Source organism: Rhynchophorus ferrugineus, unplaced genomic scaffold (assembly GCF_030347505.1).
Source record: "Rhynchophorus ferrugineus isolate W39M unplaced genomic scaffold, kcgeb_rfMv2 rfM4, whole genome shotgun sequence".
Lineage (NCBI taxonomy): Eukaryota > Metazoa > Arthropoda > Insecta > Coleoptera > Curculionidae > Rhynchophorus > Rhynchophorus ferrugineus.
In genome coordinates this window covers 53,660,149-53,686,556 of record NW_027472583.1, presented here as the reverse complement: position 1 = coordinate 53,686,556, position 26,408 = coordinate 53,660,149, and the positions used below count along the sequence as shown (strand labels likewise).

At 32.8% G+C, this 26,408-nt stretch overlaps 1 protein-coding gene and 1 long non-coding RNA gene across 5 annotated transcripts in view; one reads left to right on the top strand and one right to left on the bottom strand.

The window, feature by feature from the left end:
* Nucleotides 1-26,408, bottom strand: part of LOC143196236 (ephrin-A4) — an 808,497-nt gene that overhangs the window by 74,921 nt on the left and 707,168 nt on the right. The window lies entirely within an intron of this gene.
* Nucleotides 519-4,103, top strand: LOC143196380 (uncharacterized). Its single transcript, XR_013005735.1, has 2 exons — nucleotides 519-730; nucleotides 3,699-4,103. It is a non-coding gene; the product is annotated as an uncharacterized LOC143196380 (long non-coding RNA).

Sequence of the window (26,408 nt, the reverse complement as noted above, 5' to 3'; positions counted from 1 at the left end):
TCCGCTAAGCAGGTGACGGAATCAAGATCAGCTCTATCAGAGATTGAATATATGAAATGTATAAAAACAGCAAGTGGTTTAAAGGAATTTCCGGATGTTGCTTTTAAAAGAATACAATTTTTAAAAGCATACAATAAAATGAAGGAAGACTTATTATTTCAATTTATGTATTTAGATGTGACATGGATATTTCAGAATGGGACCAATATCAATAATGATCATCTCATGGCAAGATGATAATAAAAATAGGGTTTGGGCAGCAAAAATTGATGAAAAAAAGTAAACGTTGGAATAACAATTGAGTATGTTTTATTACTTATAACATTTATTAATAATTCATTGCAGATTATTCTTAGTTATTCACTTGAATAACAATTTCTGAATATGATATGATTCAATGGTGCCAAGTTCTAACACAGGATGATGAGAGTGGAAACAAGTAAAGGTAACTATATAGTTAATATATGATAACTAAATAACTATAATAGTAAAATATTTATGTACACAGATATGTGTGTAATTGTTCAGAATATACATGAGGATTTGGTTAGAATATGTCAGGAGAGAAAGAATGATAACTGTTTTACATATATAACAAATGGATTAATAAGAATGCAGTGAATAAATCTAGTTTTATCAAGAAAGACCTATACAGATATTAACAGAACAAACTAAGGAGAAATACAATGATATCAAAATGTCTTTACAAGGAAACACTGCACCGTAAAAGGTAAATATGCTCTCTAATGAAAGTAAAATATATTACGTAAAAAACACTCCCAGAACTCTAACTCATTGGTAGTATGGAAAAGAGTTTAATGTAAATATAATGAAGCACAACCCTAACCAACAAACTATTATAACTGTGTACTTAATTGTACATTTAAGTCCTTCGATAATATATGCATTAGATTTACTATAATGTTAAAAAAATATTTGATAAATTAATGTTAATAATGTAAAATAATGTTAAAACCAAACTGAAATAAAACTCAAAGTTGATATGGCAACATTGCGACCTTTTGACGTCACAACTTTAGATGAAATATGTACAAAACTTTTTTGGATGGACTATAGTTAGTTGATTATAATCAGATTGAAATTATATATATTTTTCTGAATTTTTCGCATTTCTGAATATTTCCTAAATATCTTCCTTTGTCCTTATAAGACAATTATTACACAAGCTCAATGCCGAAGTTGGCAGTTAAGTTAACGTTTCTAAACAACTTTTGTCGATTTATCATTAGTTTTAGTAACTTTAATCTATATGACATATTATAAATTATTATATATGCAACTGTGGATACAAATTAGAATCGAGAAAACTATAATATTTTATAATTAATAGCTTTTCTCGATTTAAATTCACTACAAAATTTACTTCAAAAAGCTATCGTACGCCATTTTTCCGCCACTTAACTCCAGCAGAGCCAGGTTCGTTTCATCTGCTTTCCAAAAGGAATTCGGTTGGAACTAAAATTAACTATTGCGATTTTTAGTTGATTTTTTAGAAAATCCGCAATTACTGCGATGTTGGTATATCGAAGCAATTAAAGGTAAAAGATAACAGTGTAATAGCTCTTGATAATTCAGTAATTATTCGACCACTATGAGATACCAGTTCTGTCTTAGGTTGTCATAAAGCATGACTGATCCATCTCGGTGGACTTTACGAGTCATTAATTTTAAATAACGTTTCAAACCATCGTGATTATCAACATTAACAGTCGTGCCGTCGTATAAAATCATGTATTGCAAGGAAAGCTTTCTATTTTTTGATAAATTCTTCTTAATTCTCTTTTAACATTAATAATAAGTGAAGGAACTTAATCTGTTTTAGCTAACTCAGCGTACTACTCGTGACTACATATATATTTTTAAAAAATAAATACGAAATAATTAGGAATACTAAAAACCAAAAATTACAAACGGATCAATAAATTAAATAAAAATAACTTACACTATTTCTTAAAATAAAAAGGGTTTCGTCACAAATAATAATAATAAGCATTACTATCTATTTAATTAATAATTATAGTTATTTTACAGTACAAAATCACGAATATTTTTTGTTAAGTATACTGTTAATTAGTTATTCAGCAAAAACTAGCACGTCTTATGCAGGATTAGTACTTCCTATGTCTACCAAGATCGATTTTTAATGAATTTAAAGCAGTTACTATGAAAACATTAATCTTTTATATTCAACTTAATGAGCATAAGCGCCAGGTTTCAATAGGAATGTCGTGTTTTCGATGTAACATTTCATCTGAGGAATGAATATGTTAATCTAGGCAATAATTTGCTCAACGATTTGAGAGTAAATCTCATTATATGAGCAATAATTTAAAAAATATATGATATTTTTAACAAAAAAATTGAACCGACTTCAAAAAATAATTAAGGAACTCACTAACAAGAAATAAATACTAATGCTTAGATTTTTAACACAAAAAAAAACATTTGAATATAAAATATGTACATAATAATAGTTGTAGGAACTAAATAAAAATAAACAAAAAACTTATTTAAGCTATCTACTATACGTATTTTATATTCTACTATATACACACAACTTAGCTTAATACCTACAAATTACTAACAAATTAGATTTTTTCTTGTAAATTAATTTTGTGTATCAGTGACAAAATTATATCATTATTTTTGTATTGTTTAGGCCCGGCACCGACTTCAAAATGATCGGTTGGTACTAGTAAAAATAATATTATAAATAAATACATGGATTTAGGTAGGTATTAAGCTAAACAGTGTGTATAATAGAATAAAAAATATGTCTAGTTGACAAGTTAAATAAAATTTTTGTTTATGTTTATTTAGTTATTACAACTATTATTATGTACATATTTTATTTTAAAATGTTTTTTATGTGTTAAAAAAGTAAATTTGATTATTTCTTACTTTTCAGTGAGTTCCTTATTTATCTTTTGAAATCGGCTCAATTTTTTTTTATATTTTCTTTTTTTCTTTTTAGTGTTATATATTTACTCAATAAATTGCGCATTTATTTTTTTAAGTACTACAATGGATAGCCCAAATTAAGGTAGAGCCCGTGTGAAGAAACACAATGAAGACAAATATTCCAATCAAACTAGAACAAAAAAAATTGCTGCCCTATTGGGAACCGAATGTTAGCTGAACGTTCTAAACATTACACCATAGAAAAAGTTGCCTATAACGTTTCTATAACGTCTTATGATATGGTTAGTGCTTAGAAAGCAAACTGAATGGCTTTTACACTGAACTACTTCCAATTTTTCGTTACATCAATTCAGCAACAACATTCCACAATAATGCCTCAATATTAAATGAGAAAAGGTACCAAAATAACATGACTTTTACCATTTAAAGAAAACTACCGTTAAGAAAATGTTTTAGTAAAAATATATTAAATAAAAGATGTAAAAAAAGCATTAGACTATAAACCTGAGATAATATTAGTGTTAGTCATCTCATATAAAAGTGATAAAAAATAAGTAAAATTGAACTGAAACCTTGAATCCAGAAATACATAGATTGATGGAGGAAAAACTATTATGCTATAATAAGAACAAACTTATTTGGACATATGATGCAAAAACGTTGGCACTAATTGTCCTACGATTCTTACCATTAAATGTTACATAACGTAAAGGATATTTATATCGAAATATTCAAACCAAATGTCTTTTTTATAGGTGCAGTTAAGATTCTTGGGGAGACCGTGAACACGGGGCCCGACCACAGAACACACCATATGGATGCGCAACAGTTGTTTTTGGTGCACGTAATTCAAATGCAAATTGTGATATTCTTCTAGACGAGTTCATATTCTAATTTTCGTTCAATTACCGATGAAATTAGGCTTTAAACGTAGACTATGCCCACCATTTTCCATTACGATGGCTATCTTGCCCGACATCGCCCGATTTTATGGCCCATAACGACCTTCTACGGATGGTAGTTGGTCAGTGTGGGCGTCGAAACCGAGATATGAGCCCAAAGGAACACATCTCCTTTATATCTCATTCTAGTGATATGAAAATATTGTGTATTTCCTTTTATGACCGCATATATTAGGTATGGTATTTAGTATTAAAGGATTTTTTGTTAAAAATGAGTTTATTTATACTAGGAAAGTGCTGAAGAGTCTTTAGATTATGACTGGAATCAGTTAGGCATAGTGCATACTATACAAAAAAATTATTATAAAAAATAAGCAAATTTGTATATATTCATTATTTTCTATTTTCATATTTAAAAAAAATGTCTTAGAGGTATTATTCCTATTTGTCTTCAACTGATGTGGTCAACTGAGCCCAAAGTCTGACATTTGGTTCTATTGTTTGTGTTATTTTTCTTGTATTGAGTTGGATATATATCTGACAAATTGCACATTCTTTAATAAACAAGACAAATTAAACTATATTTAAGTGAAAATCAAACTGAAAAGCAATAGAGAATATTTACTAGAAGCTTCAACAAGCAAATGATGAGCACCTTTGGCAGTATTTTCTCAATTACGAGTTTAACTAAAAATTTATCACACTTGTGCGCCCAATTTTTAATTTTTCGATAATATAATTGTTAAAAGAGGTTGTTACCGACGAAAACATTAAATAAATCCACAAAATGGTTTTGAATGACCGTAAATTGAAATTGAATGAAATAGCAGACACTCTAAAGATATCAACTGAACGTATACATCATATCATTCACGAATATTTGGGTATGAGGAAGTTCTGTGCAAAGTGTGTGCCGCGCGAGTTCACTTTTGACCAAAAACAACGACGAGTTGATGATTCGGAGCAGTGTTTGAAGATGATCAAGCGTAATAAACTCGAGTTTTTGCGTCGATATGTGACAATGGATGAAACATGGCTCCATCATTTCACTCCGAAGTCCAATTGACAGTCACCCGAATGGACTCCACACGATGAACCCGCTCCAAAGCGTGGGAAAACGCAAAAGTCGGCTGGCAAGGTTATGACGTCTGTATTTTGGGATGCGCATGGAATAATTTTCATTGACTACCTTGAAAAAGGAAGGAACATCAACAGCGACTATTACATAGCATTATTGGATGAATGACGAAACCGCTGAAAAACTGCCGAATTTGAAGAAAAAGAAGAAAACAATGGCAAAAATTCATGAATTGGGCTTCGAATTGCTTCCTCATCCACCGTATTCTCCAGGTCTGGCCCCCAGCGACTATTTCCTGTTCTTAGATCCCAAAAGAATTCTCGATTGGAAGATATATTCATCTAATGAAGAGGTGATCGCCGAAACTGAGGCCTATTTTGAAGCAAAGGACAAATCGTACTACAAAAATGGTATCGAAAAGTTATTGAAAAGTGTATCACCCTTGAAAGGAATTATCTTGAATAAAAAAAACTAATTTTGCCTAATGTATAATGTGTTTTACTATGGTACGCCGGGGACGTTTCAACTGACCTGTTATATACAAGTCTTTCAATCTTGTCAGGTTGAAAGCAAACTAAAGTTTCTAAAGTAACTATAATTTCCTGGGTGTTGTCCACTATTGCTTGTACATTGCTGCGATTTAATAACCTTTTTTTATGTTTTAATGTGAATTTTTGGATAGCTTCGTAGAACTATTTGATTTCGAGGTCATCGTACAGTTCTTTGTTGGTTACGTAGCGATAAATCTTAAATCATAATTATTTGATAAACTAATCTCTTTGATTTTAGGCTAATCTGAGAGTGTCTTTGGACTAACCATTAAAGTTTTTTGATTTGGCGTCTGTTCTGTTAAACATTTTATTAACGTAATGTATTTATTTAATACGAATCATAAGTTTTTATTGAGAAATACTATTTGTAATTTAAACAAAACTGTAAATTTTAGAAAAACTTAATTGTCATTATTTTCATTAACTGGATATAATCTTTGCTGAATTATTTTGAATGAATGGCCATAGACACCTTAAAATATTATTTCCTGTACTAGCTAGTCGATCATAATTTTCAATATACAATAACTGACGTGTTATATAACACCATGTTGTTAATGATAATGTTCTATTTTATAATAAAACCTTTTGAATACAGCAGTTGAGTATTAAAATAAATTTGTCTTAATGCAAAAAGAAAGCTTCAGATATACCAAGGTTGGTACAAGGAAGGCTAAACTATAATAAAATCATATCCTGTGGATTTTCCTAAAATACAAATGTTATATACACAGGCTGATGATCCAATATTATATCCCATATCATTAGTTAGGGTTCGGCTGCCATATAGATAACATATAATATAAAACTAAACATATGGGTCCAAATTGAGTGAGTAATTATATTTTCGTAAAAAACAAGTTAATAATTTTTCAGTGCGACACATAGACGGTACCACTGCTGACAGGATAATATGATTTGAGGATAGTACTATTCTTTGTACTTAATGACGCGTGTTAAAATATCACCTCATGTCATTACAGTTATGATATGGATACAAATGACTACAAATGACTCCGTGTGACGATTAATCGATTTTTCGCAAGGAAAAAATATGTCGAAGCCAAATAGTGATGGACTCTTCACCAGCAAAATTAACTATTATTGATTGGTATGAAAACATACAAAATTGTTTTGAAAAACTTGGATAAAGCAACATCGCAAACTAAATAGACAGCAGCAAAAGCAGTATATAGTCTAATTTATTTAAATAATATAATTCCTACATCGGAAACTTACTAATATAATATAATAATATAATCCTCAAATATCTGTTCCATTCTAAATATTAATTTTTTAATTATATTTCAGTTTCTTTCTTTCCAAGACACTTTGGTCTATTATCCATCCATTAGTTTTGTACGGAATCTGAAGAATGGTTTAGCTGATATGATTACTTTTAAGCAAATTGCGTTGCTAGCGAACAAAAAGCAGAAACAAAAACATAGGACCTAATCAAGGCTGATTGGAAGGGACCGAAATGAAAACGGGCAGCTCGCTTACCACGAAGAAATGACAATAGATGTCCTATCGCTCGATATCAAACATTCCGAACGAGGGCACTAAAAACAGTTTAATGTGATTTTAGAGAGGAATGAGTCTGATATTGACAAGAATGTCCACATTTCTTAGGTTTTAGATATTAGGCAGACAAACCCTCAGAAATTTTAAAAGGGCATAGCTTTTATGTCCGTTAAATAACAACTAGCCAACCCTATGTTCAATATAGATTATAAACTTGTTATCATTCTTTATAAAATCATCCAAAAATAAAACGAAATAACCTTAAAACATATATATTAATTATTTAACAAATAGTTTTTTTATATCGTTGATCGTTTTTCAACAGAATCTTAATTTTGAATCAGGTCACGATTAGACCTACTCTTCCTATAGTCATGTATTGTATATCCTTTTTTTTTTGGGAAATAGAGGAGAAATGCTCCTTCTAACATACTCCGTCTGATTCAAACAAAAACTGTCACAGTTTCAGAAATTTTTCCTTGATTTTACCTTCTGTATTTATTCAAAGTCAAAGTATAGTATTTTCAAAGTACTCGCCACGATGATCGATAAACTATTGCATACGTTTAAACCAATTTTCTAAGCATTTATTCCATTTCTAATTAGGTATCTTCAATAGCTTCTTCGGCGATGAAAATCGTTGACCACGCAGTTTATTCTTCACGGATAGGAACAAAAAGAAGTCATTGGGAGCCAAATCAGGGCTGTAGGGCGGATGACCCGTCAACTCGATATTTTGAGTGGTCAAATAGTCTCTTGTTTGAGCCGATGTGTGGGAGCTCGAATTGTCATGAGGAAGAACAATCCGGCGTCTCTTATTTGTTTACTTATTTCACCGAAGACTTCTGGCAAACAAATGGTCGTGTACCAATCAGAATTTACTCTTCTACGATCCTCTAGAGATACTGTTGCAATATGACCAGTTTTCCCAAAGAAACAGGCCACCATTTTCTTTGAAGTGCTTCGTGCGCGAACCACTTTTGTTGGATTTGGATCATCTTGGAACACCCATACTGCTGCTTACTTTCGGGCTCATACGAATATATCAATGATTCGTCATTTGTCACGATTTTATAAACGTCTTTCGAAACACCGCGATTGATTTTTTAAGCATTTCTTTGCACCAATTGACACGAGTCTTTTTTTGAGCGATTGTCAAATTGAGTGGGATCGCACAATTCAACTGCTGAAATCGTACCTCACAGACAGATATTTTATTGTCAAACACGGTGACGAATACACTGACCTACATCCAATATATTCGGGTGTTCCGCAGGGCAGTGTTCTTGGCCTATTGTTATATCTATTGTATACAGCTAACCTACCGACCTCAAGAAACACTACTGTTGCAATATACGCTGACGATAAAGCGGTTTTAGTATCACACGAGAATCCAATATCAGCAACAAGAAACTTCCATATGGAAAACTTCATCTTAACAAAGTCGAATTGTGGTCGAAAACGTGGCGTATCAAAGCAAATGAGACAAAATCTACTCATGTGACATTCACCCTTTGTAGAAGAACATGTCCGTCAGTAAAATTGAATAATTATGAACGTCCGCAATCACACGTTACAACGTTAAATATCTGGGAATGCATTTCGACCGTCGTTTGACGTGGAAAAAACATATAGTTACAAAATGCAAACAGCTTGGGCTTAAACTAAACCAAATGTACTGGATCATAGGGCGTAAGTCTAAATTATCATTAGATAACAATGTTTTGATGTATAAGTCAATACATAGGTCCTCTTGGACCTATGATATTGTAATGTGGGGTACTACTAGCAAATCTAAGATAGGTTAGGTACCTCCAGATATAGGAAGGTATAGGTCATCGCCGATGTCCCATATTAGGTGTCCAACAAACTGATTCAGCGCGATATCCCCATAGAACCCATAACGAGTGTAATTCGGAGTGTTAGTGCGAAGTACTCTGAAATACTATTAGTGTATCCCAATGCACTCGTCAAACAGTTAAATGTGCGCGATGACAGTGAAGTGTGTATGCTCAAACGTAAGCTACCATACGAACTGATTAATAGACACATAGAATGAGATTTAGTAATCTCTAGAATAAGTTAGAATCGTCTTTAGAATAAGTTAGGATAGACTTTAAAATAAGTCAGAATAGTATCTAGAATAAGATTTAGATTATAATTTGTACAGAAGATCACTTCAGTAAGTAAGTTCTACATATCAGGATGGTTATATTATATAACTGAAATCATATAATAATATTTATTGCCCACGGGCAGATTGTTGACGTTCTAGGAGATTAATAAAGTATACTTGTGTTAACTTTAGTTTCAAATTGTAAATAAATATCCTACAAGTGGCTGTTCGATCGTTAATATATAAAAATCACATTAATCTTTCCTATAGTTATTATTGTGTTGAATAAAAATTATTTTGACGAGAGTTGAACTACTTTTTTACAATGTTATTATTGACTAGAACCTTTTTGAACGTTTCGCCTGTCATTTTTCTTGAAACTACGAGAAGGCACGTTCATGAAGTCCGTCTTATCAGGCGCATACCGTCGCCGTGAAGTGCCCCGGGCCCCAGCTCACGCACGGCCGTGAAAAGAAGTTTTACGCTCGTAGGTAACGCCTCTTTTTATAATTTATATTGTGCAAGGGGATACGAATGTATTCGAACAATATACGCTTATTTTTTTTACATCGATTTCTCGGTCTGTCGGAATCTTTCTTTTGCCTTGCGATGTGGCGTTCGGAAGATACCGGCGAGAGTACCGCGTAGAGGTACTACTCCGCTTACATGTTTTATATATCGCCGATGACCCGGCGATCGTCGTAAGCTATATATAAGTCCAGAAACAGGATCTCTTTATCTTCAAGATCATCAGCTGTATTAAAGTTCTTTTCCTGTTCTGTTGATTGTTAATTTTATATTCAATCTTGTAAACTCTTCTTAATATATTTATCAGATAAAGATCGATTTTGTCGAATATAATACCTAAATTACTCCATTGGCAATGTTCTTCGAAGCATCGAAATTATTTTTAGCAAAGTATGAATAACACATAGATTTTTTGGTCCTTTCATAGATACAACGTGCGGCAAAAATGCCGCTACCATTTTGATTGCCTATAATTTTGCTGAATGAAAAGAATATTTTTTGTTTCGTTATGATTGAATAATTATATCGGCTAAATGATGACTGCGATTCGCTATACAACTTTTATGACTCTTTTTAAGGCATTTTTCATGACATCCTGCAACATTTGAGGCTGAATTTTTTGAATTTCGTGAATAATATTGGCTTTAAGATGTTGAATCGTTTGGGTCTTATTCACATAAACTTCGCCACTGCGAGAAATTAATCTTCGTGGAAAAACTTTATTCAATAATTGAATTGTTGAACGAGCTGTGTATGCTGTATTTCCATCATGAATTAATTGAGGTTTCTGTGTTCCCCAAAACGAACTGTTCTGTTTATAGAAATTACCACTGAGAAGAAAATGGGCTTTATCGCTTATTATCAATTTAGACGAAAAATCTTCACCAGATAGCCTTAGGATTGCATTAGTATACTCAACTTGTTGATCAGGATCTCTCGGTAGCAATTTTTGGACTAGTTGAATTTTGTATGCGAACTTTATCAAATCAGTTAAAATCAGTTCAAAATTCGCCTCAAACTGTGTTCAGAAATGTGTAACTGGGAACCACGTAACCGAATTGATGTTTCTAGAGACTTTGCAACACTATCGCGCACCAGAGCCATATTTTCATCGTTACGAGACGTCCGTTGTCTTTCAGAACGAGGCCTGTCTACTGCCGTACCGTACTGTCAAAAATTTGCATGTAAACGATAAATTGTGGTTTTGTGAGGCACTGGACGATTAAGATATTTTTGAAGCAATTTCCGCTGAGTGGCAATAATGGAACGATTATTTTCAATAAATAACTTCACTATTTCTGCTCGTTTTTGTGGTGCATATTTATCCATAATAAAATTTGGACGTCTACACAACACAATGGTTAAATCGAAAGGGGTAGCGGGAATTTTTCCCTACTCTTTTCATGCCTACTGTAACTTAGTAAATACAGTGTGATATATAATAGGCTAATGGTCTATTTCAAAATATCACGTTGGACAAGAGATAAGACTAGATCAAACTAAAAATCAAAGAACCGTAATGGTTAGTCGTAAGATACTTCCAATTTCTTTTAAGACCAACGATATTGGCTTTTTATACTAAGACCAATACCAATAATATATACCAAGACATGTAGGGCTTTACTGTAACATCAAACTGACTAGGTACAACGCTGTCAAAATAAAGTTCGATTAATTATCAATGTTTATAGCGATATAACATTATTGGTGCACGATGACTTTAAAATAAAATAGATCTACGAAATAATCCGAGATTTCGATTTAAAATGTGAAATAATGCTACTAAGTCAGACCAAACCACATTAAACTTTATAATAAGTAATTAAATTTACTTTAAATTTAGGAAATACATACTGATGTGGGTATTGATGCAAGAAAACAATACTAATAAATTAATTTGTATATTAAGATATAGAATAGCTATATATGATATTAAGGATATGATGAAATAACAAAAAACATTCATTCAAGATATTTGAATTTAATAGTATATTTTTATAACAAAAACATTGCAGTTCTTTTGAAAACATGGCACACTATGGATTATTTTGGGCCTCATTTCAAAAAAAGTTCAATCGACTTTACTTTGAAAGTGAATTTATATTTATTCATGGATTGTTGGAAAAACACTGGTCTGTTATATATCATCCAAAATTGTATTTATTGAAAAAATGTTGAAATCAATTTTTAATATGGGTTTGGGGAATTGTAAACTCAAGATTCCAGTTTGTTTACTTAATCGACAAAATGAAAAATGAGCTTTTTTTTGAAAAGATATTTAATAACACTAATTTTCTACTATATCTTTGACACTAGCTATTTTATAGCTTTTATATGGGTTTGGGGAATTGTAAACTCAAGACTTCAGTTTGTTTACTTAATCGACAAAATGAAAAATGAGCTTTTTTTGGAAAGATATTTAATAACACTAATTTTCTACTACATCTTTGACACTAGCTATTTTATAGCTTTTATATGGGTTTGGGGAATTGTAAACTCAAGGCTCCAGTTTGTTTAGTTAATCGATAACACTAATTTTCTACTACATCTTTGATAATAGCTATTTTATAGCTTTTATATGGGTTTGGGGAATTGTAAACTCAAGAGTCCAGTTTGTCTTTGACACTAGCTATTTTATAGCTTTTATATGGATTTGGGGAATTGTAAACTCAAGGCTCCAGTTTGTTTACTTAATCGACAAAATAAAAAATGAGCTTTTTTTGGAAAGATATTTAAGTAACACTAATTTTCTACTACATCTTTGACACTAGCTATTTTGTAGCTTTTATATGGGTTTGGGGAATTGTAAACTCAAGACTCCAGTTTGTTTAGTTAATCGACAACACTAATTTTCTACTACATCTTTGACAATAGCTATTTTACATATATACAGGATAATTACCACTGTTGGTACCACTACACTTAAATTCAGAATATTAATAATTAATCATTGATTTTACTGGTGCAGAGTCTTCATAGCACTTGTCAGATACAGCGGTACTTTTCTTCATCAAAAAACAATGCTTAATCAATTTTCAAAGTTCTTCTTCAAATTGTATCGAAAATAACAAAAGTTATACCACTAAAACAACTATAATTCGGCAATTAATAGTTGAAATAACATGAAATTGTGACAACACATCCTTTGAAGATTACGAATACTATTCAGATATAAAGCCTGTCATAACTGATGTCATCTATGAGCTAGAAACTTGAGTTATAACTTCTTTCCCTTAGTTTTAATACAAACATTTCAATACAAAGAAAAATAATGTGACTGACTGATGTACTGATACAAATTATTTATTGAGAAAATATTGTATTTTGTGTTGTTTTTTAGTGCAAATCAAAATATGATTCAATCTTTGTCAACTCTTTCATCTACTCGAGCAACATTTTCAAACAAAAAACAACCCACCTCTCTATTCTAATCTGCTAAATTCTTCGTTACCATTTCCTGGTCTGTTACCAGTTCTGTTACGAAGCAAATTACGATCATAGCGTAAGAAAAAAAAACGTCACGAACCGATGGAAAAAACGATCTACTTTTTAACGATTCAGTACCGCCAACAGATCCTGACCCAGTTCTTGCTCTGCAGCAATTATTCTAATTTTGGTCGTACCGGAATCATTATCATACCACGGACCGTTCGAATCGCTTAGGTAGTGGACTAAGACGGTCTCAAAGTTGGTATATAATAATAACTTTGCGTTATATTTCAGACATTTATATTGGGCGTTTCCTTTTTGGTTGGGTATGGAACTAAGTGAACGCCTTTTTCAGAAAGGGTATTGTTAATAATACCTATTTCGTGTTTGGTGAATTTGATATTCTTGCTGTTGACATTCACTGACCAGATTACTTAAATTTTAAGGAAAATACCAACTGAGTAGTAGTTTACATCATTTTTGATGTAATATGTTTAGTCATGGATATAAATTAGACTCTTAGTAACATTAGTGTTTTAGGGTAAATGATGTGGCTCGGTGAATGGAGGTAAATCGAAATGAAACAGTGGTGTTTACATGATGTGACCGTTATTTATTGACAATATAAAAAATGAGAAAAATACAAAGATAAAAAGGATGGCAGCGGAGTTACCTGTTGACGAGGCTTGGGCAGTCGATGGTGGCACGTCTTAACCGAACGAGGGTTGAGCACTGAATGACCGAAATACCCTTCAATAATATCCCAGATAAACGTCTCGGGGTTGCCGCCAGCTATTCGGTGTCGGGTTCCAATTGGCACCCCGCCCGTGTTCAACATCTGGGATTATATTTCTGGGTATTTTGTAGACCGTTATTCCACGATGTAAAATTCGACATGCCTCAATTCGCTACAATACTCCCCTGCCAGAATTTTACATAAAATTACTTCAACAAAAATACAAAAATGTTTGCAAAAAAATATCAAATACAAAAAAAAACATATACCAAACAAAATGTGCTGTGTAAACTGGGCTTTGAAAAAATATGATAGTTCGAAACGGTTGTGATCTGGTACGGCTGTTGATATCTTCCGGTCCTACAGATACCGTTGCATCATCGTCGCTTTGGCACTTGAATGTGGTCCATCGACGACGTTGAAAACAAGCTATTCTTCAGACAGGGCTCCCGTAATCGACGCTGTGGGAGGATCGACTGTTCGACGACGTGGTAGCTTATTTTCTTCGACGACGAGACGTTAGCAATTCTGGTACTTCGGCGAAGACATGACGAGTCTACGGTGACTGCAATCGGTACCTAGCTTCTGGAGCTGCTCTGTGACTAATCCGTAGTCACATACGTTAGGTTAATTCATAAAAAACAAATAACGACGGTATCCGACCGAAGCTGCCCAAAGCCTTTTAAATCAAAATATCTGCCATTATGACGGAGACGGCGAGCGAAGGAAGACATTATGATTTAAACATAGCGCCGAAAGAAATGTTTAGCCGAGACGCTGATGATTAAGCAGTGACGTAAAAATATTCCAAAAGATTGTGAAATAAAATTTTGACAAAAAAAATTTAAAAAAATGAATTGGAAATAATGAAATTAATCGGAATAAAATGAAAATGAATCTAGAAGGTAAAATTGAAAAGGAATCGAATTAAAAATATTTAAAATTTTGAAACAAAAAAAAATATAACGGCCACGTAAAATACATACCAAAAACCATGTTCCACGTACCCTCCATTCACGAGTCCAAACCCAATTTTCCGAAAGATCACGTCGGGGTCACCACTTTAGGGTAAATGATGTGGCTCGGTGAATGGAGGTAAATCGAAATGAAACAGTGGTGTTTACATGATGTGACCGTTATTTATTGACAATATAAAAAATGAGAAAAATACAAAGATAAAAAGGATGGCAGCGGAGTTACCTGTTGACGAGGCTTGGGCAGTCGATGGTGGCACGTCTTAACCGAACGAGGGTTGAGCACTGAATGACCGAAATACCCTTCAATAATATCCCAGATAAACGTCTCGGGGTTGCCGCCAGCTATTCGGTGTCGGGTTCCAATTGGCACCCCGCCCGTGTTCAACATCTGGGATTATATTTCTGGGTATTTTGTAGACCGTTATTCCACGATGTAAAATTCGACATGCCTCAATTCGCTACAGTGTTATACCAGACTGTAACAACCTCAAGTAACTACTGCGAAATACAAAAAAAATGGAAAATTTAATCAGGACTTCGAATGAATTGCATGCAATCACACCAGAGACAATAAAATAGATAGTACCATTCAATTTTATACAATTTTGTGATTATCTACTGATTTTATTTATATATGTCTTTATTTTTTATGAATATAATTTTATTGCCAATATTTGTGCTTTTTAGTTTACCTTATATTAGATATTCTTAATATAATCTTAATTTACATGTTCATTTATTACTATTGTTCTGGTGTACTTGCATCAATAAACAAGTAAGACGAGAACGAGATTAATACATCACATCCACACATCACAAACATAATACATCGTATGTATTTCACAAACTAAAATAAAACTAAGCCAATCTCTTTGGTTTTAAGTGAAATTGAGAGAATCTTCCGACTAACCAGTACATTAGCTCGATTTTGAATCTGATTTGCTTTTTGTTTAACATGATGAACCTACCGTCGAGGTGTCTGCCGAGGTATTTGGCTGATTTTTCCTGAGAAATAGGGCATCCGTCAAGTGACATAATTAGCTTTTTGTTATTTCGTCGCAACGCAAGATTATTAATTTTCATAATTTTCCAACCTCTAGTCCATTTGTCAATTTTGTTTACTACTTATACTTTCTCTACAATCTTAGGCAAAGCTTTACCATAATAACTATGTCATAGGAAAATGTTCCAAGTACTACTTCTTTTGTTGATTTACCAAGAAATGAATTTATTTCTAACACTTAAAGAGCAAGATTTGGAAATCTAAATGGACCACATTCTTTCGCTATTTCTATAGTGCTGGTTTTTAACGAAAAAAGCAATGTGCAACAAACAGCAGTGACTTTAAAATTTAATTTGGACAATTCTTCGTATAATCAATGACCCAATTGATTTCCAGCCTTTTCATCAGTTTATTTTTTAAAATTTCCGTTTCTACCATACTTTTTACCGCATAATCAACATAAAAAAATGATTTCGAACAAATGAATAATTACGAGAGCAATTCCAAGCTTGCTAGATTGCATTCCATGCGCAAATTGCACGACTCTTCGACTAATTTATACATACGGCAACTGTTCAAACGCCACGCGATAAGATTAAAAAATCATATCACCGATGGAAACAGACGAAGAAAAATAAATATTTCGAAGGTAACTACACTGAATTACTGTAAACAAAACAAATATATAAATATCCGTCAGGCTGATTTAATAAACAACTGAATAAATAAGTCGTGTTGTTTATTTGGATTTGGAGAGCTTTCTGAACATATGTAGAATATAGCGGACATAATTTTTAGTTAAAAATACAGGGCAGTGGTGATATATATTTATAGATTTATACTAGCTTGTTCAATAAATTCGTGAATTGGAAAAAGTGAATATATACTTATAATTAACATATATAATTTTTTATTATAACTGCATACATATTGGAATTAAGGAATCTTAATTATTGTAATCCATTTCAGATCAAAAATTGGATACGGAAATGCCAAATAGTTATAAAAATCAAAACAGTCGAATAATAAAGCGTTCTAGATTATTTGAAATAACTTTTATTTCAAAGCCTACTATACTATTTTGATGTGGGTTTAAAAAAAAGCAACAGTCAAGGGGCAGGGATTTTGATTTATTATAATCATATATCCGTATTACATGGTATTAAAATTTTAATATTCATTTGAAATATAACATACATTACGTTAAATATTAAATAGCAATAAAAAATTAAAACAACTACATTTGTATGATAATATATAATAAAAATATTACTGCAGTAATTGGAAAAAAGTGAAACAATAATAAAATAGTTAAAATTGAATAAATATTAGTATTTATTCCAAGGCCTTCTAGATTGTTTTTATGGAGAGGAATCAAAACATTTTTAAGTTAACCGTGAAAATAAACGGTGCAAGGCCTACTCGACATTATATTCGGAAGACGGTAACCTCAAGCCGGCTTATCGTAAGCATCCTCTGGCTTATTACAAAAGCGGACATATCGATGTTAAACCCACCAGAATAAAGACGTTATTCAGCGACGAGCACATGTCGATTTCGGCTGGAAGAAAAGGTAAAAACTGTCCCGATGGTAATCAAACACCAATAGAAACCTCTTTAGGCGCTCTTGTGCCGCATCGAACCTCGAGTACCCCGATTGGGTTCGGGGCCACAATGGGAGTCTATTGAACGGGAACGGCATTCCTGGAGTTCATCAAAATACGCTTAAAACGTCGAGAATGGGAACCGGGGAAAAAAAGGGCCATCGCCGTTACCACCGTTCTTACACCTGGCCCGGGAGGTACAATGGGCGCTGTCTAGATGCTCGGGACCAATTTTTACGGGTCCTCTCGAGCGTCTATTGTTATGTCGAGTGTACGGTCTGCAAGACATTCTTCGAAACGTACCACGATCATTTCGGGGAGGAGAGAGACGGCGAGAGAGAAAGAAAAGAAAGGAGAAAAGGCTGAGAGCGCCAGTAACAGTTTCTTAATAGCGTGATGAATGGCCGGGGATATTTTAAAGTTAGTTAGGACTCAATAGAAACCCAAATATAATTTACGGCGCGACTGACGTCTCCGTATCGATGCTCGTATGTTTTTTTTTCTTTCGGCTCTTTCGTGGCCGTGATTTGTTATGCGAGTTGACGTTCGGAACGTTTCATTTTTTTCGTTCGAAACGATCATTTTATCGATTATGATTGATAATAGATCGACCGCTAATGTATACGAGGTCTGAATACATATATAAAAGTCGAAATGTCTATTCCAAGGCCTACTATATGTTTAACATGTTACTGTAAACAAAATACAGTTACGACTTTTGGAAAATGAATCGCAAACTGTTTAATTATTCCAAACTTTTTTCGTATCTTTAAATTACCAACGTTGTTCCAGTCTTTCAAGCAATTATTTAATTGGTTTTCTGTAATGACTATTAAAGCTTCTGCTCCAAATAGTTTTTTGAGATTAGGAAATAGAGCAAGGTTAAGCTAAATTAGGGGAATAGAGCAATTTACAATAATTGCAATACATATTTACCAGCCTTTTGTGGCTCATTATATAGGATAAATTATACTTATCCAATTCAAATGCAAAGTAGAGTACGTTAAATGTCAATCTGTAGAAAAAATTTAGAACAATTCAAATGTGTTTTTATGCCAAAGCGTTCTAGATTGTTTTCACTGAGTCGAGTTATTAGTTAATTTATTTAAATTCAAGACTTTTGTTTCGAAGCTTTCTAGATTGTGTTGAATTGAGGTTAACATAAATATAAACAGTGCAAGGCTCACTGGATCATGTTCGAAAGATGACAGATAAACCTTAAGAGTTTATAGGTATATATTAGCAGATATACCGATATTATACGAGTCTATACTATTATTATATACTATCATTATTTCAAATCCAAAATAGAATACGTTAAATGTCAAGTAGTTATAAAAATTATAATATAAAAGACCTGCATGTGTTCTTTAATGTCATGCTAAGACATAGTTAGTTTCCTAACACTTGGAAAGTGGCTCAAATCATTATGATTCTTAAACCTGGGAAAAAATCAGAAGACGTCTCCTCTTATCGTCCTATAAGCATGCTACCTGTCATCTGAAAACTTTTCGAAAAACTATACATTAAGAGATAAAAATTAATCGCAGAGGAGAGAAATATTATTCCAGACCATCAATTTGGCTTCCACAATAAACACGGAACAACAGAACAAATACATAGAACAGTCAACCAAATTAACAAAAATTTAAACGATAAAAAATATTGCTCCGCTGCATTTCTCGATATTTCTCGGGCCTTCGACAAGGTGTGGCATAACTGCACGTTAAATTGAAAAAGCTTTTGCCCCATATGCACTTTCAATTGCTGAAATCGTACCTACAGCCCATATATTCGGGTGTTCCGCAGGGCAGTGTTCTCGGCCCATTGTTATATCTTATGTATACAGTTGATCTATCGACCTCACGAAACACTACTGTTGCAACACCTGCTGACGATACAGCGATTTTTATCATCACACGAGGATCCAATGTCAGCAAAAATCAACAAAAAACCTCCAACTTCATCTTAACAAAGTCGAATTGTGGTTGAAAACGTGGCGTATCAAAGCAAATGAGACAAAATCTACCCATATGACATTCACCCTTTGCAGAAGGAGATGTCCCTCAGTAAAATTGAATAATCATGAACTTCCGCAAGCAGATAGCGTTAAATATCTGGGAATGCATTTTGATCGACGTCTGACTTGGAAAAAACATATAGTGACAAAACGCAAACAGCTTGGGCTTAAACTAAACCAAATGTATTGGCTGATAGGGCGTAAATCTAAATTATCATTAGATAACAAGGTTTTGCTTCATAAGTCAATATTCAGGCCCATTTGGACCTATGGTATTGTGGGGTACTTCTAGCAAACGTAACATAGGTATCTTCCAGAGGTTCCAGAATAAAGTGTTGCGTGTCCAACAAACTGATTCAACTCGATATCCCCATAGAACCCATAACGAGTGTGATTCGGAGTGTTAGTGCGAAGTACTCTGAAAGCCTCTCGCTAAACAGTTAAATGTGCGCGATCATAGTGTGGTGCATACTCAAACGCAAACTACCATACGAACTGGTTAATAGACACATAGAGTGAAACATAATAATTTCAAGAATTAGTTATAGAATAGTCATTAGAATATGTTAGGATAGACTTTAAAATAAGTTAGAATGATATCTAGAATAAGATTTAGATTATAAATTGTACAGCAGATCACTTACTGAAGTGATCTTCTACATGTTAGGATGGTTATAGTATATAACATAAATCAAACAATAATACTTATTGCCCTCGGGCAAATTGTTGACGTTCCAAGAGATTAATAAAAAACTAAATGAATTTTGACCATTTATCCTATGCATAAATGAAGAAAAAACCCTTGGAAATAGTATATATTTTTAAATAGAGTCAACTAACGATCTACTTGTGTTGCTGAATAAACATCTTGAGAATACGAGAAAGATGTCCTGAACAGTGGGGACAAATTTCTCGACTCTGGATAGAATAATATTTGTTTCGTATTTGAATATTTACATGAAATTTGAACTACTAAAAAAATGATTATTAAAAACTAATACTAACGAATACCAATATATTAAAGGAATATAATGATTATATATTTGACAAACGAAGGAGGGTAATTAACATCACTGAATAAACATGTTAAGAATATATAAAAGAACATAACGATATTTATATCCCAGCTGTAGTAATACATAAAAATCAATTCATAAAATAATAGTAAAAAATAACTCTTGAGTTAATAAATTAATCTTCCAAAGCCTACTTAATAAAAATATCGATTATTTTTCCTATAAAACTAACTATTTATACGCCAATTAACAAACCTATTGTTTTAAAACAAATGGAATCATGAATTAACAATAACACGCTATTCGGAACACCTATCAATATAAAACAGATGACTTATTAAACAAACGACTAATGCGACGCGCGTCTGTCAAAACAATTATTATTTCAAAGCCCACCGGATCGAGTTTTTTTTCATTCCTTCTCTCGACAAGTGTTTGTAAACGAAAAATACTTGTTCCTGTCGCCGTGCTTTATTCGTTCTCGATCTGATCACGGAAGACGATGGATCAGATCGGCGGCGGCGGCGACACGCGAAATCTGTCAAAACAACGAAACCGCGGCCCGCCATCTAAATAAAGAGCGAGAGCGCGATCGTCCCGAAGCCCACTAGATTCGGAATTTTTCCGTCGCTATTCCGGCGATCCGCGGCTTTTGTTCGCCGGTATTTTTTTCCTCCCGGAGCGGCACAAAGAAAACAACCTCAGCTCAATCTTCAGGTTGAACACTCTGACGTTCCCGATCTCTTTGTTAAAGATTTCCGTCCGTTCTCATCGTCCATCATTCAGGCTCGATTGTGGGGTCGCTAACCCCAACGCGGCGAACCCCTCTGCCAGGCGGATTTTTACATGTTTTTCGCATCGGCCGGAGGAAGAGAAAGAGAAAGAGAGAGAGGGGGGACGGAGAGAGAGAGAGAGAGAACGCGCGACCACATCGTTATGTTAGTTTTTCTAACGACGTTCGACTGTTTGACGTTGACGTTTGGCAGACGTAACGTTTCAGGGCTCTCGCGATTATTGTTCGGCTTGCGTTTTTGATTATATCTAAATTCCAGCCTGTCCGCAGGGGTCCCTCAATGAGTAATACGTTTAATGAATATGTTTGTTCATGACAAAATAATATTAAAAATGAAAAAAAAGTGTAGTATTTTAAATATCTCATGCGTGAAAAAGTAATCCATGTTGTTTGGATGTTTAATGAACATGTTTGTCCATGACCAAATATTGTTAAAAATAAAGTGCGTTAAAAATATGTGTTACATTCAACGTTAAAATAAACAAAAAATAAAAAAGTATTAAATATCGGATGGGTGAAAAAGTAATCGACGTTTTTTAATGCATAATAAGTAAATTTTTTATAAGAATATGTTTAATGAACATGTACGTTCATGATAAAATAATATTAAAAATGAAGACATGTGTTATATTCGAGTTACAAAAGCAAAAAAAAAGAACAGTATTAAAAATCAGATGCGTAAAAAAGTAACCCACTTTTTTCATTTACCATAAATTAATTTCTTTATAACACTACCCTGCAATATTCCTGGAGGTCTTACAAGCATTTGATCGGGAATAGTATTTGGGATTAATATACAAAATGAGAAAATTGTTACCAAGGAATTACTGTCTATTGCTGGAATCATATCTTTTGGAAAGAAAATTTACAGTCTCACATGAAGGGACATTCCCAACACTTAAACTTGTTGGAGTTCCACAGGGTAGTGTCTTGGGACCACTTCTATATCTGCTCTATGCTGCTGATATCCGAACAACAAAAGAAACAGTACACAGGAACATTTGCCAAAGATGTATCTCTGTCTAAGGCTGTAGAAAAAATACAAGTAGCGATCAACAAGATTTACAAATGGACTAGAGATTAGAGACTAGAGAAAATACAGCTTAATAGCTCCAAATCTAACTAGTACTACTGGCAAATCTAACATAGATATCCTCCAGAGGTTCCATAATAAAGTGTTGCAAGTCATCGTCGATGCCCCATCATTCTCATCGACATGCCCCATGTCATGTCGATGAATATAAACGTATGTTGTTAAATATCATAAACATGAAAAAATCATCCGCGTTTTTTCACGCATAACCAATCTGTTTTTTATATGAAGTGTGTATCTTATGAAGTGTTCTGTGACCAAAACAAACGCAACTTTTCAGCATCCAGCATCTTTAGAACTTATACTTGCATTAAATGTGTTACCTAAACTATAGAAAACATATGTAAACCTTATGAACTGTCTTAAATAAATTAATAAATAGATACTAGACTAATTAAACTTATTCACTGTCAATGCTTATTAATTCTGTTTAATTATTTCTATTTATGGGGTTGAACTACATAAAACATCAAACCTGCGATGGACTCGTAATCCAACGTTACTAAAATAAAATTCCTCCATTGATTACTAATGCGTATCACCAGATACCCAACGAAAAAATGTAAGATGGCCTCAAAATGAACTGGATTTACGAAGATTTCGCCTTAAAAACATGAAAGACGGTTACTAAATCAACAATAACATGGAAGCAGTACCGGACAATTCACAGGAAAACCAAAGATTGAAACACCAAACTATAGGAATAGTATAGTGTATAAGGGTTACTCTTAATGTTAGCTTAAGCAGTTTAATTTAATTTAGAAAATGTCCTACCGACTAGCCAGTGACCATCCCAGAAGACATCCGGTCTTACCCAGTCTGGTTACTGGCGTGACTGATGGGGGATTTTCCACTGTAGCCTAAAGACATTTATAAATACAATCACGAAGAGAAAGTACATCCATGCCCCAGCAGGATTCGAGCCCGCGAGTATCGCAACAGTAGTAGGGCCGTCCTGTCGCCTTGACCACTGCGCCAACGAAGCCAGCACATTTAATTTGTTACATCTAAGTCTGAACTATTTTGTTTAAATATAAATGTTGTAAGTTCTCTGAATGATATTTGATATCAGTCACGTCCTGTCATATTCCAAGCAAATTGTTCGTAAGTTTATTTGCTGCTGTTCAGTTACTACATCGTCAGCAGAAATAAGCGTTGCAGGTAGAAGATGTATTAAAAAATGCTTTGTGTTAATGAGAGATGTGTGAACATGTCCTGTGAGATTTAATAGAAAAGCTTCCTATATTTAATATGTTACATATCTTCATATTTTCTATAAAAACATTAGTTTCATTAAAACGTTCGAAGTGAACTAGCCTCAAGTACATGCAATCCGAGAAAACAATAAATATGCACTAGTTAACATAGATAATGGCCAGATTCTTAGTAATAACTCGTATAGTCGAAAAAAAACGACTTTTAAAAGAAAAGGAAGGTCTTGATATAAATTTCAATAATAGAAACTGGTTATCAACATATATCCTAATAGATTATGAAGTTGGGATATACCTTAATATATATGTGAACGAAGATTTTAGCCTATTAAATGTTTATCACATATAAATTTAAGCTTAAACAAACCAAGCTGATGAAATTTATTAAATAGATAAATTTAATAGATATTCTGAAGTTTGCAAATCTACAATATAGATTAGGAAAAAATTAGAAGAACCCATAACGGGTATAATTACTCAAGAGCACTCTTTCGAGTGATCTATCTCTCGTAAATAATAATTATAATAAGAAATACTTATTGTCCATTGAACACATTGCTAAAGCACCAAGAGTAATAAAAATAAACGGTGAACTCATTAATGATTATCATTAAAAACCTTTTCCTCGTTTGAATATGAATAGAGTAATCCCTTCGCAAATAATTTAATAATGTCTAACTCAATTAACAAAAACAAATAATATCCACTAAGTGGGCGAAACCTAATAAATAATTATATATCATGACAGAAATATCCACTAATATTAAGGTTAACAAAAAGAAATGAAGCGATCTCTACAAAAAAAAACAGACGAAATTGGATTCTTGAGAAAATAATCTTCGGTTTCACTGGTCCACAAAACATATACAATAAAAAATGGTGAGATTTTCTTTGAACCACAACTAGCGTGAACCAATAAAGTAATAAGAACTGTTTCGTTTGCTATAGAAAGAGAACGTAGACTGTCGATATTTCGTTATGAAAAACTCCAAGTAAAATTGATTTTAAATGAAACTAAACGATGAAGATATTTCTTCAGTTTTAAAACAATCAGGCAAGGCACGAAATATTCGTAATTATTCACGTTGAGAAACATTCTTTCAAGAATTATTGGTAAACATTATGTACAACATCATTATAAAGGTCTTTAAGTAATCTAATATTAATTACCGAACTAATTTATGTTCTGTTCAGTCATTAGAAAATAGTAGCAGTTATAAATGCACGATAATTATGGAACAAAACATGAATATGATAATGAGTGAGATTAAAATATGGAGAATGTAGTAGCACTGGATATAATAAGAGTCTATTTTCATCAGATTAAGCATCAAAACTAAATATAAACAATAGATTTTTTCAATTCAATTTTACATTCAACAAAATAACTAAAAACGATTAAAATTCCAGTAGTTCTGTAGAGTTTATTTGTTTACATCGGTGCTGAACTGAAAATCGAACAAATAAACAACATTAAAGTGTGATTTAAATTTGTTGATAAGAAAGCATCCGCTAGAAAAACTATATTTGGGAAAAATGGAAATTTACACTAATAGGTATTTCAGACAAAAACTACATTTGAAAGATTTTAGCTATAAAATGCTTCTTAACTGTTACTAGAACATTTAGACCTCTAGTCATCACTACATAGTATAAAACAAAGTCGCCTTTTCTGTCCCTATATTCCTATGTGCGCTTAAATCTTTAAAACTACGCAACGCATTTTGATGCGGTTTTTTTCAATAGATAGAGTGATTCAAGAGGAAGGTTTATATGTATAATACATGCATAATATACTAAGGCAACATTGCTAATTTTAGAGGTTTCTAACGTGATGTCGTAAATTAACCTATTTTTTTAGGCTTATTTAGCAATTAGCAAAAACGCTGCCTAACCCTACGAGTTAGATCAAATTAATGTACTACAGTATTGTACACCATAAAAAGGTCTACAAAAAAGTCCGCGATGGTATAAGTTTATCTTTTAGGGATAACCCACATTAACCATTTTTATTGTTTACTTTTTACGTGAGAAAATGGCTTATTTACGAAGCTATTTTAAGCACTACGGCATTAATCCTTATCGAATTAAGTACCTTAAATACAGTGTGCAATTAATATAGATCAATATGGTTCCTTACAGTATGTAAATTAAACAAATATTTCGGAGATATTACAAATTTAAAATTTGCGTTTAAAAATGTGTAATGTAATAAAAACTGTATGAATTTAGATATTCCAAAGATAGCAGGAAATCTTCATAGTAAGTATAGGGGAAGAGGAACTGTTTTACTCCAAATTTAATGCGTGCAGGCCAAGGGCAGTAATGAATGAACCAAAAATACTGGATCGATTTTAATCATGTTTTCATTGAGTGACATAGGCATATATATTTTCAGCCCGTGCAAAGTCGGAGCGGGCCGTTATGTTTTTATATACAACGTTGATATTTTTTCTGTAGTGTATTTAATTTAGTATCAGCATTGCACCCGTGCGAAGCCGGGGCGGGTCGCTAGTTTGAATATAAACTTAAATTATATTTAAGATTTTTTGATAATAAATAAGGGAAAGAATGTCATATATTGAAAATATATATTTTGAAAACATATCAAATCCAGTTAATGTAAGAAAAGTAGGAAACTGACTTGAAATTTTGAAAGTAAATTACTATAGTATCACAATAATACGTTTTTGAACACAAGAGAAGAAGAATAGACCATTGAAAATAGTATATATCTTTTGAAATAAAATCAGGTCTACTTATTCTGAAGTTCTGATGCCTTGACGGCAGTTAGTAAATATGCATTTACATGTTATAAATATGAATTATATAAAATTACCCATAGTCAAATGACAATACTTTTTCTGAGAACAAAATCAGG